Source organism: Durio zibethinus, chromosome 6, assembly GCF_047325235.1.
Source record: "Durio zibethinus cultivar Kanyao isolate XHJ-2024 chromosome 6, ASM4732523v1, whole genome shotgun sequence".
Taxonomy (NCBI): domain Eukaryota; kingdom Viridiplantae; phylum Streptophyta; class Magnoliopsida; order Malvales; family Malvaceae; genus Durio; species Durio zibethinus.
Genome location: NC_143167.1, coordinates 5,091,581 through 5,102,463, shown reverse-complemented (window position 1 = coordinate 5,102,463; position 10,883 = coordinate 5,091,581). Strand labels below are relative to the sequence as shown.

The following is a 10,883-nucleotide window of genomic DNA, read 5'->3' as shown; positions in this document are numbered from 1 at the left end:
CAACTAAACCAATTTATTATTTTCATATCAAAGGAACAATATCTTTTTATGATAATAGTTATTCAATATTTGCTTCACTTACTACATTCTTATCATAAACCTTTTTATTTTATGCATCTCTTTATGCTTTAATATTGTTGGTTATAGGATTTGTAACGAAGCCAGGCATAGCAGGATGACAAAAACACAAATTCATATGACACTCGCACTTGAATGGATCAGCACAATCTTTGACTGTATTGCAAGCAGTGTTTATGTTCCTTGCCTCCACTGCAACTTGTGAGCCTGCAAAATTTAGACATTAACCCTAAGTTAAACATCACATTTAACAAAGAAATCATTGCTAATTATTTTATATCAATCAAAGAAACATATATACCAAATGCAAAAACCAACAGTGTCGCCCAAGAAAAGAGTTTCATTGAAAACCTCTCCATTTTTTTTTTTTTGACTAATATTGATTGCAAGAACTTATCAAATATATTTTTTGGATTATTTTTTTTTTCTCAATAGAATACAAGTGCTTAAATTATTTGAAATTATGTTCATATAAGTGAAACCATAATGTAAGTAATCTTCTTAAAAAGGATCAATTTTTTTTTTTATTAAAAGCACATGCCATTTATAGGGTTTTTCCAGTACCAATTATCTCTAACATAATACTAACAATAAGTTAAAATATTATTTTTAGTTAAAACTTTAATTTTGACAGTCAATTAAGTACTGTTTTTTTTTTTTTTTGCCAAAAAAAACACTCTTTTTTTTTTTTGCAAAAAAATTACAAAATTAAAGAAAAACTAATAATCACAAATTAACAACAAAATATCAATAAAAAATAAGCTAAAAATCCATACTAAAAAAATGAGATAAAATTTTTATTAAATAAGAACAAAAAAAAGAGTGTTGTATACAAATATGCATTTAACCAAATTGATTAAAAAATTATTAATTTTTTATAATAAAAATAAAAAATATAATATATGAATTAATTATAATATACATGTTAAATTGATTTTAAATTTTATGGTTAGTTATATGCTATTTTAGTAAATTATACATTTTATTAAAATATTTTATTTCATACTATTATTTTATAATTTCATAAAAGAAAAATGAAATCATAAAAATAGTATACTTAATAAAATAAAATAAAATATGATTAAATAATGCATTTAAAATATTTACTTACTCTATACTTAGTATACTTATTTTGTAAGAAATGATTTAAATACATGAAAATTATATTTATACTTAAGTTTTTATTTTTTAAGTATATTTTTTGAAGGTTGGAGATTTGAAACTTACTTTTTAAGATGGACTGACATATACTTATCATTAAATTTATTTTCACAAAATTCGAGCATCGAACCTTAAAACTCTTCATTTGCCTTCAGTGCATCTAATTTATAACTTATTATTATATTCCTATGATTTTTTTGGTTTAGCATTTCTCATCATAACAGTTTGCATAAACTAATATTAGGCTTTTTTTCATCTTATATAAATTAATGTTTATTAGGTTTTTTACTTTACATGATATGCTTTAAACTAATTAGTGCTTTTCTAAAATTATTTTACTCTATAAATTAATTGATGTTATCAAGTTTTAATTCTAAACTTGAGCCGCATATTATTACAAGAGGTAGGTATAAATTAGTTAAGATTTTATATGTGTTAAAAAGTTATAATAAAAAATTTTAAATGAAACTTTTAATTATAGCTTATTTTGTTCATTTAAAATAAATAAATAAATAAATTAACATTATCATTTATAATTACTTATTTGTTATTTATTTGGCCATAAAGTAGAATGACACCTCCAATAATAAAAATTACTAAAAAGTTAATTGCAACAAATACTTTAATAAAAGAAGTATGAAAAAAATTTATAAACAGAATTAGCTTGAAGATGAGTAAATTACGATTGTTTGGATTAAGAATGCTATTAGATTTTGTTTAAATATCACATTAGATATGACATATGATCTAAAAGTATGTTTCTTTAAATTTTATTATAATTATATGTTGATCTTTATTTTTTATTTTTCTCACATATTTCACATTAAAATTTTAAATCTTTTATAAAATTTATTAGTTATATTACAATTTAATTCTTTTTATACATAATTACATACATACATACATATATATATATATGCATCGCATGATTTTAAATTAGTTAATTGAGTATATATAAACAAAATCATTATATATAGACATAAGAAGATAATTTAAATAAAAGAGAAAAAAACATTAAATCCAATAGAATATGAGAAAAAGAAAAGAAAAAAATCGAAGACGATAATAGTTATTCAAGATTTGCTTCACTTACTACATTCTTATCATAAACATTTATTTTATTTTATTTTATGCATCTCTCTATGCTTTAATATTGTTGGTTACAGCATTTGTAACGAAGTCTGGCTTAGCAGGATGACAAAAACACAAATTCATACGACACTCGCAATTGATTGGATCAGCACAGTCTTTAACTGTATTGCAAGGAGTGTTTATGTTCCTTGCCTCCACCACAACTTGTGAGCCTGCAAAATTAAAACACTAACCAAAAGTTAAACATCGCATTTAGCATTATATATTTTTAACAAAGAAATCATTGATAATTATTTTATATAAATAAAAGAAACATACCAAGTGCAAAAATCAAAAGTGTCGCCAAAAAAAAGAGTTTGAATGAAGACCTCTCCATATATACTTGTTTTGATTAATCTTGATTACAAGAATTTTTCAAATATATTTTTTAGACTATTTTTTTCTCAATCCAACACAAGTGCTTAATTTATTTGAAAGTATGTTTATATAGGTGAAGCCATCTAACTAAGTAACGTACGTAATCTTCTTAAAAGGGATCATTTTTTTTTTATTAAGATCCCCTGCCAGTTACAGAGTTTTTCAGTTTCAATTATCTCTAACATTATACTACAACTGAGTTAAAATATTATTTTTAGTTAAAGCCTTAATTTTGGCAGCCAACTAAGCACTCTTTGTTTTTCTTTTACAAAAAAATTCCAATATTAGAAAAAAAAACTAATAATCACAAAATAATAACAAAATATCAATAAAAATAACTAAAAATCCATACTAACAAAAATGAGATAAAATTTTTTATTAAATAAAAACTAAAATAAGAGTGTTGCTTACAAATATGCACTTAATCAAATTGATTAAAAAACTATTACTTTTTTTATAATAAAAAATATAATATATAATATATGAATTAATTATAATGTAAGTTTTAAATTGATTTTAAATTTTATGGTTAATTGTATGTAATTTTAGTAAATTATCTATTTTTCTAAAATATTTTATTTCATACTTTTTTTTTATAATTTCATAAAAGAAATAATTGAAATCATAAAAATAGTATACTTAATTAAATATGATTAATAATGCATTTAAAATATTTACTTTCTTTATACTTATTATACTTATTTTATAAGAAATGATATAATACATAAAAATTAAATTTATACTTAAGTTTTAATTTTTTTCAAGTATTTTTTTGAAGGTTGGAGATTTGAAACTCACTTTTTAACAAGGACTTACATATACTTATCATTAAATAAAACATTTAAGCATTAACTGTCATAACGTCTAGATCCAGAGATTTATCATTAGATATTGACTTGAAGAATTCACCATCAATCTTTTTTATCTAGGTACGATTGACCACCTAAAAAATCTATTCTTTTAAGGGACACTTAAGGAACTTATCAAATATATTTTTTAGACTATTTTTTTTCTCAATAGAATACAAGTGCTGAAATTATTTGAAATTATGTTTTATATAAGTGAACCCATAATGAAAGTAATCTTCTTAAAAAGGATCAATTTTTTTTTATTAAAAGCACATGCCATTTATAGGGTTTTTCCAGTACCAATTATCTCTAACATAATACTAACAATAAGTTAAAATATTATTTTTAGTTAAAACTTTAATTTTGACAATCAATTAAGTACTCTTTTTTTTAAAAACAATTTACAAAATTAAAAAAAAACTAATAATCACAAAATAACACAAAATATCAATTAAAAAAAAACTAAAAATCCATACTAACAAAAATGAGATAAAATTTTTCATTTTAATAAAAACTGAAACAAGAGTGTTGCATACAAATATGCACTCAATCAAATTGATTAAAAAAATATTAATTTTAATTTTAAGTATAATTTTTTAGGGTTGAGACTAACTTTTTAACAGGGACTTACATATACTTATCATTAAGTAAAACATTTAAGCATTAATTTCATTTTTATCTTACATTTTATTTTTTAAAATAAACTCTTGGGAGGTTTGATTAGTTATATCAACTAAAATATATAAAAAAAAATTAAATTAGAAAACATTTAAATAAAAATATTTACGAAAAAAAATTTTAGTTGGTATTAATCTATATCTATCTAAACTATAAGTTTTTTTAGAAAAAATCACAAAAAAGTGAGCTTGACATCTGCCCCAGGCCATACGATAGACATTGGGCTTGATTTTATGGTTTGGGTATTGATTTCATTATAAAAGAAGGGTTTGATAGGGTTGGGCTTTGGAAGATCGACTTAACAAATGGATAGTTATATATAATATTGGAAGGTAGATTAATAAAATGAAGTAATTAGAGAATATTTTAGTATAGATGTATATCAATAGACAAGCAAGTTGGGTTCTTTAAATGATATTTCCCATAAGTGTGGGTGGTTTGAATAAATTAGTCTTTAAAACAACAAAATATGCATAAAATTCAATATCCATTCATGGTTTGCGAAGTAAAGACTCAAAAGGTCTTTACCTTTTCGAATTACTTCCAGACTTCACACTGTAAAAGCTTAGACTTTTTCTCTCCCAGCTATCAAGGTTTCTTAAATTCTTTGCCCTCCACCTTGAACTCTGGTATTTTTTATATCTCTCTGGAAACCCATTGATTGAAAAGTTGCTATTTTTGCTTGCTTCTAATAAAGAAAGTACTTTCGTTTTGGGTTAATTTTTTTGCTCTTCTCATTTAACTTAGGGGTGATTTTGGGTGGATGTTTGTTTGTTAAACTTCAGTGGGGTTTTCAAATTTTTGAACTATAAGTTTGAATTCTTGGTGGGGTAAAGAGTTCTATAATCAATTAAGCTAATGGTTTGGTTGGTCAAAAATTCTCTCAAAATGAAGGAATTCTGCATATTAGGTGTATAAAGTGAAGTGGATATTTTGGAAATGCAAAAGTGTTTGCTAGTTGAGGCTATCTATTCATTTACATTCTTTTCTGTAGAGATTTATTAAAAAATGCAACAAGTTGTCTGCAAAGAAATGACTGTCTTTGCTATGGAAGAAATGAGTGTGTAGGCCTAAGTTCTTAATTAGTTCACAGAAAGCTGATTCTTAGATTTCAGTTTTGTTATTTTGCTCCTTTCCCTCGATTGTCCTGAATAGTCTGTCTTTTATTTATTTATTTCCTGGTAATATTGAGGAAGAAAAGAGGAAAAAAAAAAGCTGTTGTCTCTTCAGTTTGTTTGATGGGGTGCAGTCTCTATTATTGTTGAGCTACGAGTAGGTTTTGATTTTGTGGATCAAACCATGGAAATATAGATTATGAGTTGTCTGGCTGTCTTGTGTGCAGGTTAAGTTGATTTGTCAATTGGTGTCAGAAGCCTAAAAAATTGTTTAATGCAAATATGCAATATTTTGATACTACTTTTATTTACCTGGATGAAGGCAGAATCAAATTCTAAAGAGTAAGCGTGGACTGTCCTAAAACTTATTTATGTTGATGGTAGAATCAATTTTTTCCTTTTGAATAAACTATGGTATGTGTAAGAATCTCAGTACTTAGATGTTAAGTTATAATCAGGGTGAAGGAATGGTGTATTTAATTTGGAACTTGTTTTACTTTTGATCATTAGCTAACGTTGCTTGATTTTCCTTTTCCATGGCAATCTTATTTCCTTTTCTTCTTTTTTTTTTTTTTGTATATCTGAATGAGTCATGCCTGCTTATATGTTGTAATTTTGTTTTGTTATTTTGCATTATTTTTTAATGAAATTGGCTTAACCTTAAACATGTCAATATTTTTCTTTTTCCACAGCAGTCTTGTGACTCTTGTTCTGATTTGAGGAAGTTCATTCCTTGATAATTTCCACCACTTCATAATCCTCTTAATTGTCATTCAGAAATTTCTTTTGCCATTCTCCTTAAAATCTACTGCTTAATTATTCCTTTGCTGAAAGTCTTTAACCTTGCAACTGCCTTTGAATCTTATCTTATGACATGGGTTCAATTGAGATACACTATCTGAAACTCCTCGTGGCCATAATTTTGTTTCCTCCTTTCAATATGTGTATACTTCTTCCCTTGAATTCTTCTGGCCTCTGTGCCTTCTTCAGAATTGCCTCTGAAGCTTGCTTAAATAGATACATAAGATGCCAAGGCCAATGGCAAGCATTGCAGCTGAGTCAGTTGAATCTGAAGGACTGAGTGAGCAGCCTGTTGAGTCTGACAAGAGGGTTGATCTTGATGAAGACAATGATCCTGTGGAGACCATGGAAGAAGAGGTGGAGTATGAAGAAGTGGAGGTTGAAGAAGAAGATTAGGATGTTGAAAATGCCAATGGGGTTGATCCTGTTGAGATTAAACTTGAAGATGGGGATGGAAAGAGGAAACATGCTGAACTTCTTGCTCGTCCTCCTCATGGTTCTGAAGTTTATGTTGAGGCATTCCACTTGATGTTTCTCAGGAGGATTTGAAAGGCTTTTGTGAATCTGTTGGAGAAGTTGCTGAGGTACGCTTTTATGCTATTTGTGAGGAACTTTCTGTTTTCTTCTTGAGAAAAAGACCAACACATCATACTTTATGATGACAGGTTTGGATTATGAAAGGTAAAGATTCAAGTGAAAACAAAGGCTTTTGCCTTTGTGACCTTTAGAAGTGTAGAGTTGGACTCTAAAGCCATTGATGAGCTAAATAATGCTGAATTTAAGGTGACGAGTCTTCTTATGCATCGCGTATATGTTAATATTATCCAAACAAAAATTGTTGCATGCCCTCTTAACCAGAAAGGAGCTTACAGATAATTAGGTGTGAATATAACTCTATATTTAGAGATGAGTAACAATCTCATTTGGAGTACCTATCCCCATTTTCTCTTTGTTTCTGACAACAATGTTCTTACTTTTGATCATTTTCAAGTATGTTTCTTTGGTTGCTTAATCTTTCTCACTCTCTCTCAGGGTAGAAAAATAAAATGTTCTACATCCCAATCAGAGCATTGATTGTTTATTGGTAACATTCCTAGATGCTGGTGAGAGGAACACCTAAGGAAGGTTGTGTCAGAGATTGGGCCCGGAGTCACTGGTTTGGAATTGGTGAAGGCTAGTTTAATGAGCTTGTGCATTTCTATTGTAGTCTCTAGTATTGGAGACTATTGGTTACTGTTTATCTCTAAAGGGCTGTTTAGTGGTAATGTAGTCTTGTGTACAGTTTTGTGCTTGCACGATATGAAGAACTTAAGTAATTACAGGGGCTTTGCCTTTGTTGAGTACTATAATAATGCATGTGCTGAGTATTCAAGGCAGAAGATGATGTACATAATGCTCCTACTGTGAGCTGGGCTGATCCCAAAAATGCTGATTCTTCTGCTGGTTCTCAGGTATCATTAAGTTGCTTTCTTCCCTTCCTGGCTTCCTGCAGGCTTCTTTTCACAGTTTATGTGTTCATGCATGTTTCAGTGGATGACTTTGTATCTGCATTTCCCACTCTTTGGAGTTGAACCTGAAATGCATGCATTCTTCTATGTATCATGTGCATTGATAACGTAGAAACATCTGATATGAAGCAATCACCTTATCTATTTCTTATGCTCTTATCTATTGCTTCTCCCAAACTGAGGGACGTTGGCCATTTCTTTCTTTGTAAGACGAAAAGTTGTGTCTGTTAGGGGGAAGGCATAGGGAAAATTGGCTAAATAGTTGTTTATATCATATCTTTTGCTAGAGGCTCAGCATTGGCAATTGGCACGACAGTTGGGTCGCTTCATTTTGACTTGGAGGTCATGGGTTCAAGTAACAGAAACAGCCTCCGAGCAAGTTAGTGTAAGCTGTGTACATCTGGCCCTCTCCAAACCCCCACAATATGGGATTCTCTCGCACCAGGCTGTCCCTTATCTTTGATAGCTATGACAACTGTTCTATATCATTGCATGAACCTTTTATCCCTGTTTTCATGGATTTGTTACATGAACTTTTCCTTTCCTGTGCCAAGTATTTCCTCCGCTTCATGAATCAGTTTTCCTTTCTGGTGGTTATCGCCTTGTTTGCAATTTATTTTGTGGTGTCTTCCTAATCATGTTTTGGAATTGTTAATCTAAGTTAACCTGTCTTGTGCAGGTGAAGGCAGTTTATGTAAAGAATTTGCCAAAGGATGTCACACAAGATAAGTTAAAAAAGCTATTTGAACATCATGGAAAGATCATGAAAGTGGTTCTACCTCCAGCAAAACCTGGGCAAGAGAGAAACAGAATTGGTTTTGTTCATTTTTCCGAGAGATCTTGTGCCATGAAAGCACTGAAGAACACAGAAAAATACGAACTGGGTGGCGATTATTGAGTTCTTGACCTTTTTGCATTTTTGTTTACTGAATGTAATTTTGAATGTCATTGTTCTGTTTTTCAGGCCAAGTTGTGGAATGTTCTCTTGTGAAGCCACAAACAGATCAAAAGACTCCTGGGGGGTCAAGTTCTCAGAATTCAGGTTTTCTTCCTAATTATCCACCTCACGTTGGCTATGGTCTGTTTGGGGGTACCTATGGTGCTCTAGGTCCTGGATATGGTGTTGCAGGCCTTGCACAGGTGAGATATTTATCTCTGTGCATGTACAGGCACATGTTTAACTGCTTCGATATCTTCATTATGTTTTTCTCAATACTCTGCAGGTGACCATTAGTTTGTTTTTATTTTCATTTTCATACTACCTTCGCATTTGACCTATTTGGAATGTAGGTGATATCCTTGTTAAATATTCAATCTTGTAATGTGGCTTATTACCACGTGCCTGTTGCTATACTTCTGTCTGAACCGGATCTTTGCTTAAGTTTGTTTAGAAGAATCATTGTTAAGTTATGTTCCATTGAAGCTAGTCCTTTGGAAGATATATTGAATGTGGTCCTTTTGGCATTTATTGTAGCTCTATGTTTTTAGATTCTTGGTCTTGCTTTAGATTGGTTTTGCTTTTGGAAATGAGTTTTTTCAGAGAAAAAGGACATTTTTAAAATGTAGTTTTCGATCTTCTCCTGGCTTAGAAAATATTTAGAGACCTGTATCTTGTTTCCGATTGGAGCATTTAACATTACATGTCTGCATTTTCATTGGGGTGTTATGCCTTTGGCTTATGAACTCTTATATTGTTGGGGTGCTTTTATGTTCTGCATATTCCCTGGCTGTCTTTGTATCCCCGTGAGCACCTTTGACAGTTTTTGGTATAATTTATGGCTGGATTTCCCCTACAGGATTAACATCTAGTTACTGAATGCCTGTCTCTCTATTTTGTTTTCTTTTCTAAGTTTAAAAATCCTTATTACTTTTTTTTCCTTTTCCGGAGGCACTGGGGTGCTTGGCGAAACGGGGTAAAAGTTTGTCAGCTTCACCTTTGAACTCCAGCTCTTTAATCTTTTTCATTTTAATTTTGATCAGTGAGCAATATAGTGAAAGATATAATGAACTGTGTTTTGGGGATCATATCACATGCAATGATTGTAGTACAATTAATCAATCACGATTCAAAATTGTGTGGGAACCATCAAAATTTTATATGGAAACTACCCTTACATAACTCTTTATTGTGATTGTACAATTGTAGTATTGTAATAAAAAATTGTAGGTGAAATGTTCCCTGTGTTTTGACCTTTGCAGTCCCAGTCAAGATCAATACAATGTTACGATTATAGAATGCTCTTAATCTCTTTATCATCCTTATGTTTACTTGTTTTATGAGTTACCAAGATGTAATCTGATATAAAAATTTGCATCGCCTACAGCCCTTAATCTATGGAAGGGGACCAACTCCAACTAGCATGTCAATGATGCCTATGCTTCTACCTGATGGCCGAAGTGGATATGTTCTGTTAGTTCAGTATCTATAATATTTTAAACTTTTAAAAATCTGTATCCTCTTTCTTTCTATGGCGAGGCAGGATTTGTCAGTTGCTTTTGACCTTTGTATCTATATCTTTGCTGCTGTAGCGTCCAGTGTCAAGTAACCAGCCAAGATATAACCTATTATTTGTATCTGGGTTAGCAAGTATGTACAATCGGATCTTTTGACCTGGTTTTGTGGTTTAGCATGCAAAAGGGCTGTGAATATTTGCATTCTTGAATAACTTGAGCCAGCCTTAGGGGCAATTAGTCATTAGATGACTGGGTAACCTGAACTCTCAGGTGGATGCAGTTTGTAATTTTCATGCTGGAAAAGACTACAGTTTCTGTTATTTTGATCATATAGTATATGCCAAATGATTGAAAACCATTTATCATCCATCAATGCAGGCAACAACCGGGAGCTCAACCTCAAAGCCCACCTGTACATCAGAGAAATGGTAGGGGTGGTGGAAAGAGTGGTGGGGTAAGTGAAAGCAGGGGAAAACACAACAATGATAGCCGACGTATCACCCTTATTGATTGCTTATATTAGATTATTTCTACGGTGGATGTAGAGTGTATTTAATCATTCCCTCGCAGTGTCCTCAAATTGTTCATTGTTTCAGTTATAAACAGAACTGTCTAGTTTACGTTGTGACTGGAATTTGTTGTACGAAATGATTGTCACGAAAGCGTCTAGTGCATTTGTTCCTGTTTGTTCTATGCTAGCAACACAAGTTTCATGCACCACTTTTCGTCTA

The 10,883-nt window shown here is 30.2% G+C and overlaps 1 pseudogene across 1 annotated transcript; it reads left to right on the top strand.

Annotated features, from left to right (window-relative positions):
- Positions 1–4,661: 4,661 nt before the first annotated feature.
- LOC111284256 (heterogeneous nuclear ribonucleoprotein Q-like) lies at positions 4,662–10,869 on the top strand (annotated as a pseudogene). Its single transcript, XR_016342737.1, has 8 exons — positions 4,662–4,903; positions 5,617–5,731; positions 6,085–6,774; positions 6,856–6,973; positions 7,223–7,641; positions 8,378–8,585; positions 8,663–8,838; positions 10,531–10,869. The product of XR_016342737.1 is annotated as a heterogeneous nuclear ribonucleoprotein Q-like (transcript).
- The last annotated feature ends 14 nt before the right edge of the window (positions 10,870–10,883 follow it).